Below are 9006 nucleotides of genomic sequence, written 5' to 3'. Positions count from 1 at the left end.
TAGAAGTATAATGGCTGTTGGCTGAAATGTTAAATAAATGGGGGAGTTTGAAGAATATATGAAATTGAATTAATTAATAAAATTAAGAATAAATAATGAGAAAATGTATTAAACTAACTTTAAAAAAACAGTAAAGAACTTCTAACAAAGTTGTATGTGTGGCAGACCTCTAATTAACAGTTGCAATTGCAGTACACCTGGTGATTTTCTTGTTGTATTCTGTGTTTATTTATTACAAAATCAACACATTTTGTGGACATAGACAGGCATGAGCAAATGAAAATTAAAAGTGCTGGTGTCATTTAACATATTTGAATTATCAAACTTCAGTAATGGGTGATTTAAGGAAGAACTCATTGTATCTAGTTTAGAGAAGGTACTGAACACTCATTAGAGTGCACTGTCCAGGCTTTGCACCGTAGACCTTTAATTTAATCATTTTCTGTCTGGTGCCACTGCCCCTGAGATCACTGCCCTTTACAGCGTCTGTTGCCTAATATAATTGACAGCAGGTTAATTAAAAGCCATCCAGTCATCATACTTTAAACCATGCTTTGTTGTAGTGGGACTCCTAACCTATAGTGCTGCTGAATTATCACCTGGGTTCCATTTACTTCTGTACTGCAAATAATGGGAGTTTTTACTTGCAATATGGTTCTACTATTGTTCTATTATTATTGTTCTAATAGTGTTATTGCATTTTATTCTATAAATACAAGAGTATTCTTATTTTGCTCTTCAGAATGTTCCATGTGAAAGTAAAATGTTGCTACAAATACATTTATTGTAATTTCACTTATTGAATTTTTGCCTGGCCCTAACCACAGACAAGCAGACTCATTAATGTTACTTAGTGAACAAGCAGTGCGCATTGCAGTTCATTTTGGATATGACCAGCTGCCTAATGTCCCTCTAAGAAAACAAATCAAGCTGACATTCTAGGAATCATGCTTAATGCTTCTGGAAAGGAGTAGCTTTAAAAGCCTGCTGACAAAAGAAACATCGCAAGCCCCACATACAGGCCATTTGGCATCTAACAATTCCCACTGCTGGCTGTTGTGCTTGTAACAAGAACAGTAGGAAAGCAGGAGAGGCACTTAGAGACACCCACTACAGAGAGCCATGCATAGGTCTCATGAGAAGCACTTATCCATAAAGCTGGGCTGGACCTTGAGAGAAATGCAGTAACATTTTCAGTCAATGTTTTTCAGTCATTGTATGCATATCTTCTGGCTTTTTTTTTTTTTTTTTGACATGTACTAAAGTTGCATTTAACTTTCATTTTCATACACACGTCAAGTGGATGTATTCAAGCTCTCGGATATAGTCAAGAGGCATAGTATATGAGCCCAGAACAGAGAAGAGCATTGTAGTCATGCTGACGTACAGTCATGACATGTATACATAGCGTCACTGGTCTGACATGTAGGAGTAATTATAAATCAAGCAACTTACAGTGAGCAGTTCTTCTAGAGGGCCATTCGGATAGAGACAGATACAGTGCGACTTCAATGACAAGCACTCACTCATGTGGTTTCATTTGCCCAGGATGCCAGTGGCTGCTTTCGAGCCTCATTATCCTTTCTTCCTTTTTAGATTTTTCACCTTGAGATGCAGTATAGTGCACAATTCCCTGAAGTCCTTAAAGTTAAGTCATTTTGTTCATTATTTGTTCTTTATTTGCTTTCTGACTAAGCACACTACATTTGATGAAAGAAGTGTTTTCTTATAATTAAATTAAATTACTATTTAAAATGAGATTATTACACTTCTAAATCATTACTTAAACTGAAATCATTCCATAAACCACTACAGAATATTAATAAAGGGAAAAATTAAATGAGTGTAACAATTTATAGAATTTGATTGTTAAAACTTTAGGAATAATTACAATATAAGAGATTGTCCACCTGTAAATTTCACTCACTCACTCACTCACTCACTCACATGCATGCATGCATACATGCATACACGCACACATGCACACACACAAGCAAAACAAAGAACCTTTAGATTCTCTACTCATGAGATGTAATAGGAGGATGGGTTGGTTGTATTCTGTGGGTCTCTTATGATTTGTAGACACTTGTGATCTCCAATATTAGTTATGTTGTTAGAAACCTAGCAAGGAGTGTGTAAGAAATAATGGAAAATACACCCATTATATTATGGTATGGCTCTTTTGACATTTTCACCTCTTGTGGTAAGTAATCAGACATGGACAGACAAGTTACACATGCAGCCTTAATCAAAAGGACATCATTGTCTGTTTCTCAGGTGTGCCTGGCAACAGATATTTCCAGAAACTATTTGTGGCTGTTCATTCACATACACACACACACACACACACACACACACACACACACACACACACACATACACACACACACACACACACACACACACACACACACACACACACACACACACACACACACACAGAGAGAGACACAGAGACAGACACACACACACAAAAATATGTAATGGGGAAAATTTATAGCTGGACTCTATGTGTGTGGTGCTTGTTTTTTTTCATGAAAATTCTTTAAAATTCTTTCTAAAATTCTATAATTTATTTATTTTTTTGCTAGATTATTGCCTACTTTCACAAACTTTAATAAATACAAGTATAAAAACACATACATCTCTGTCACCTTTAGTTTCAAAGTCAGTGTGTGAGTAGGTGAAACAGTGAAAAAGAGTCAAAGAACCAAGAAATGGGTTTGTAAATAAATATTTAGTAACTGGAAGGAAACGAAAGCAGAAAGTATATTCAAATCAATGAATGTAGAGGCCTACATGCTTAGTTAGACAAAGAAGACATTTTAATTTTTCAGAAAGAGTAGATAACCATTCTTTTAAAATACATTTTCTGTCAGTGACTTTATTAGTTCAAAACATAATAAAATGACAATAAAAATAAAAGGTGCTTATTTTTACAACATAGCAGATATTCCCTAGATTTTAACATTGACATAATTACACAGCCAGCTATGATCAATGAAATAAATTATGATGCCTGTTAAATAAATCCATGCTTACTAATAGCTTAACAAGGACTTATTTAGAAAATACATTGAAAATCTTTTTGTTTACTGAATATTTTGAATATTTTGTATTTTGGTTCCCTTATTTTAATTTGTGGTAATATCTAGTGGAATTAGATGTTACACTACCTCTTTTGTTAACTTCAGTAAATAACGACGAATCCAAATAACTTTCAGTTTGGCTTATCTTCAATTTTGACAGTAATTACATTAGAGAAATGCATCCAGCTCCCCAGTGAAAAGAACATATGAAATGAATCCTTTCCCTTAGAGCTTACAATGCACCATCTCAGTTATCTAAGTTATTTGACATAAATGGAAAATGTCATGCAAATTATATTTGCATCTGTTATTTAAAAAAAGGTTTATATCATACTGTATCATTGAGTCTTGTCATGGGACCTCATTACTGATTGGGCATTTGAAGGGCAGTAATGGAGAAATAAATTTCCATTTCTCTTAGTCTGCACAAGTCAAAATGAGTTAGGTTAAATTACCATCTAGCATGAATTATGCAATCTTATGTAACTGCATAATGAATCTAATTATGTATTAGAATACAGATTAGACCACCTGTTCAGATATTCTTTTACCTGCTTGTTCAAATGAAGTTATCTTTGGCCAATTAAGATTCAAAGGATATTTGAAAATCATATCATAATATTTCTATAGGGACATCAGAAGAAATTATTCTGAAGGAAGCTGTATCGGTTACTGTTTGACTTCATTTTGACATTGTTTTGTCAGTGCAAAGTTTTCAAAGAAATATCTTAATATTATCTTTACAAATCCTCTATGGACAGCTTGGTGCTCTCCAGTTAGGGCATTTGCTTAGTTACAAAATGCTATCACAACTATAACTGGAATTACTAAGAATGATTTAGGATATTTATATATTAGGATTGTTATATGTTATATATTAGCAGCTACTCAGGTGACTCAGGCATCCTACCCAGGCGTCCTACCCAGGCCCCCTACTTAGGCATCATATGTATACCTATGCATACTAACCATGTGCCCTACCCTGGTGGCTCCCGACAATGGCCTGACGGTTACCTGCTTTGTATTCCTTTTCCCATCATGGCAGCACTGTTTAGGGTACACTGTCTTCTAGCATCTCTTCATGGTAGCTAGGCATGGAGCACAGCTCAGCAGCCAAAATTCATCATTTCTCCTGAATTTTCATTGATCCATTGATGGATTTGGATGGATTGTTCATTATGTCCTGATAGAAGCTTGTAAATGGCTAATAAGATCAAAACCATTAATTATTGTAAAGGTTTTGATGTATTTGGTATGTAATAAGCGGGATAAAGCACATCCAGCTGGCCATTATTGCAAAATAAACGCTGACAGTGTGATAAGGGCTACAGTGTGAATGACCAGCTGGAAAACTCACTATTTGATACTAAAACCAGTTACATGCAGTGCATAAATTGGCTACCCCTTCTGATCACCAAACCCCCACCACCCACCACCACCATAAAAAAAACCCAAATAAATACAAATTACAAGCAACCTTTGGATTCCAAAATACAGCACAAGATTTCTTGAAATACAACTACAGTTGACAAAACAAAAGTGGCGTGTATGCTGCAGGCTAGTTGTTAGGCAGGCATAACTCTCATGGTTTGTCTATAGAAACTGCTTACATATCTTTTTCTTTTCTGGCTAAAATTTTGTGGAGTTCATAGAGCTTGTTGACTTATTGTAAGACTTCATTGAAGGGTAGCCTTAAAAAAAGCTTTTTTATTAGATATGTCTGTCACTTGTAGTAGTCATTTGAAATTAGCTGGCTAAGGGAGCATGTACATAGTGTACATAGTGATATTTTACTAATTATGCCATAGATCCTTCTTCAGAATGCAAAGAATGGCCAGGCTGCTATAGGCCAGCCTCTTAAATCTTAAATTTCATTGGTCAGATTTCCTGTAATTTTGCTAATAGATTTCAAAATATCAACACAGTCCCTGAAGTCATAGTAATGAGCAGTTTTTATTAGGCCACCCTCAGATAGAAATCCTATAGGAACCAAGAATATCTATATGAATAGGTTGATGGTTTTTTTAAAATGTTTTTATTTTACGTTATTTATGAAATATGTTTATTTTTTTCTGTCCTCTTTATTATATGGTTAGAAGGGCCAGATTACACACTACTACAGTAGACTTGACTACCATAGTCCCCTTTTTATTGATGTACCAATGAAAAATTAAAATGAACATTTAGTTACTGTGTTTACTCCCTTAGCATACATAATATATTATGCATTGTGGACTTTACATACAGAATATTTAAAGCAGGAGCAGCTATTGCAAATTGTAGATATAGTAAAGGTTTCTTTTCATATTTTCTATTCTCACAATACTCACAATAAACTGACAAAGTTTACTACTTATCTAGAAAAGAATAATTTCACATACATGTAAACAAGCTGTAACCCCAGATAATCAATGGGCCAGACATGGTCTTAAACAGAAAGGAGACATGACAACATTTCTTGTTTGATGTTTCAAATCTTTGCCAAATTCTCTAAAATCTTAAGAGTCTCATAAATGTCAAACATATTTAGGTCTCAGCATCCTTGGTTTGTTCTTTTTAATCTGTTGCAACATGCAAATCAAAAGGCATTTTGTGATCATGAGAACATTTTTAAATCAGAGAGATGGAAATAAACCTTGCCCGTTAAGATGTGGGAATGGAGTAGTATGCATTCATTTCAGCTTGTGGAGTCACCAGGAATTCAAGTCACTTTTTACTGCAAGATAAATTTGAGAAAGACTACAAGAAAATAACATTTTTAATTATGGAAGTTTTTTTTTTTGATGTTTTAGACAATATGTCAGCTGTGAATGTAGTCAGAATTATTGATGAGTACCAGATGGTAGTGATTTAGCACTGGAGGTACTCTTGTGACCCTGAACACAGGTCAGGATGAAGAATAATAAAACAGAATGAGCCTCTGGAATTCATAGACATAAATTTGTCACATGCTGTATTATTAATAACTAGAGGACTAATTGTGTGATTCCCTTGGCCACAGTACAGTCTTTCAAAATTATACTCTAAAGGTCTGATGTGCAGAAGTGATAAATGGTTTGTGGTAGTAACTGCTGTGATTAGGTAATCTACGTTTTTTGTAACAATTGCCTATAAGGTTTTATTTAGCTCTTGAATATTTATTTAACTAAAAATAATTAAAGAAGAAACTTCCCTTGGCTGCAAGGATCTCTTTTATAATTCCATTGATGGACCCATTTAGTCTCGATCCACCGAGTTATTTTGTAAAACTGCCGGCCCACAGGGGATGAACTCATTGAGATATACTGTTTTAACAGTGGGAGCATTTTGATGGATATTTTAACTGAGCCACCTCCGTCTTCCACCCACTACATATAGAGGTCAGAGTGAAATAGTGAATACTCTTAAGCAACCAAAAAAATTGGGTTATATAAGAGGCACCTCTTTCATAAGATCACTGGATAAACCAAGTGAAAGCCTCAAGCACAGACAATATTTCTCTAAATGATGGCATTGGATTGGACCTACTCATTCGTTTAGTCACTAAAAGGAGGAGACAATGACTTGAACAGATGACTGGTGTTTGGTAAGAATCCAAAAGCCAATCATTTTCAAGGCTGTTAAAATCCCAATTCATCTGACAAAGTCTTACATAAAGATTTTTTTTCTTACTTCACTGAGAGATACTGAATAGTATCCTATGAAACTTACAGTGCCCTTCAGATCATACTTTTGCAACATTGCGCACGCACACACACACACACACACACACACACACACACACACACACACACACACACACACAACAAACAACAAAGTTTACAATACTGTTTTTAGTTAAGTTTGCTGCCTATATGATGGTATCGCTGGGAACATGTGCTCTGTGACTACAATATCCCCCAGATAGCAATACATGATTCTACTGTAGCTCTGTCTGTCTACTCTGTCCCCTATTGAATGGATCTGTCAGTGTTATCTGATTAACTTCCACCTGTTGCATTGGAAAGAAAAGCATGTTACACTTGAGGCCATGGTATATTAGAAAAGAAAAGATTTGGCAATTCGGTCTATCCTTGTTTAACTTTATCTGTTTTTTCACTTGAGTTTATCAGCACAGCTTTTTGTACTGAGATGGTTTCCAAAACAATCAGTGGATGTGGAAGACAAATGTTTGCTTGCCTGAGAGGCTCAGTTTACTTTATATTCATTTTAATGTTATGGACCCGAGATGCCTTAGTAAATTGTGATTAAAATCACAATAAATCTAATCAATTTAGTGTTAAATATACATTACATAATCCAGTGTCAAAGATTCTTATTTAGCTAAACTGTCTGTCATGCTGATACAAAGCTGAAAGAATATGTATGTGCAGGCATAATACAGCTGAATACACAAGTAAATCTGATATTTCACAAAGTGTAACCTCAAGTCAAGGCAAACAGACAATTTGAGCTGAAAGAATGTGGTAGCAAGAGATAAAGGAAACAGGTTCTTCACAGGCAGGATCAACGAGACAAAATGCTGGGGACAGGTCACAGTCTCCTCCGGCTTCTGCATTTACCATCACCATTCACAGAGCAGCAGGCAAGCAGGGTATCACCCATGTCCCATGAGCAGCCCATTGTCAGCTGAGATGGTGCGCTGTGAGCTGAAAGAACTGCACTTTGTGGGAGCCTGGCAAACACAAGAAGAAATTTATGCACACGTTCAAGGAGCAAAAAAAAATTAGATGGATTCTTTTGCGAGCATTGTTGACAAGCTTCGGTGAATGTGGTTCTGTTGTGAATTTGCAGGCACATTCTAGCTAGCACTACAAAAGAAAAAAAATTACATCTGAACTCTGTGTTATTGCATTCTTTTCATAATGCCTTACTTTACGCACAGTGAATGCAATCAATTATCTTCTTTGTATATATACCCATACTATGCTTGGGGAACAGTGTAGGGACAGAAATTGCACTTACAAAATAAAAAGAACACAGTTATAACATGCTCTGATAAACACTTAAGTCTTCATGGAACATGGAGTATGTGCTTGTTCCATTCAATGAAGTTTCTGTGAGTAGAGTATAAGAACAGAGAGAGTGGTTCAGATCTTAGTTCAGATCGCAGTGAAAGAGATAAAAAACAGTGCCCACAGTGTTTTACAAAAGCTTTAGTCTGAGGTGATTGTGCATGGCCCTGGGGTCTAAGATTATAAAGAGCTTTAATTGGCTCTTTGAATGGATAAGTGCACCAGTCAAGTGTCTCTCTCTTTTGTACAGATACAGAATACTGATTAATAACCATCTGAGAATCTTAATTAATTAATTAAATCAATGAGTGAAACCAGCCATCATTGTGTATTTTATTTGGACTAAATTATGGAATAGAATGATTCTAAAACATGAATCAAGTAGATTTTCGTTGAGCCAGTATGAATAATGGGGATCATTCACTTTGAATTTCCTCCCCTTTCCTCCTCTGAGATTTGTGAATCACTCTAGTTGATATTGCAGTGATGTTATCTGGAAATAGGCCCTGTTTAAAATGGCACACAGATTATGAATCATACCAGCCTGTATGGTGTTCTGAGTCGGTGCATTATAATAAGGCCACGCATATGGAGACTGACCGTGTTTCTGAGCATATCCTGCAAGTGCATTCATATTAATATTTATATGAGAGTTAAATGCCAGAGAGTAGGATCATATTAAAAAAAATTTCTCAGGTCCTTGACAGGAAAGTGATTGATAAAGTTAAATCTGGGCCTCTAACCAGCTCTCTATCTTTGTGTCTCTCTCAATAAATTAATGTAGCATTCTCATTAGGACCACAATTTTGTGCTCTGTATTTCATGACAGATGTTTTTTTTATGTTGAATAACTAACTTGCTAATAGGAAAAGCACGTTCCGAACTTAAACTGGCTTATGCTGAAAACATCTCAAATTAATTCA

The sequence above is a fragment of the Electrophorus electricus genome, chromosome 11 (genome assembly GCF_041902795.1).
Source record: "Electrophorus electricus isolate QZ-2024a chromosome 11, ASM4190279v1, whole genome shotgun sequence".
Taxonomy (NCBI): domain Eukaryota; kingdom Metazoa; phylum Chordata; class Actinopteri; order Gymnotiformes; family Gymnotidae; genus Electrophorus; species Electrophorus electricus.
This window is presented reverse-complemented; position numbering follows the sequence as displayed.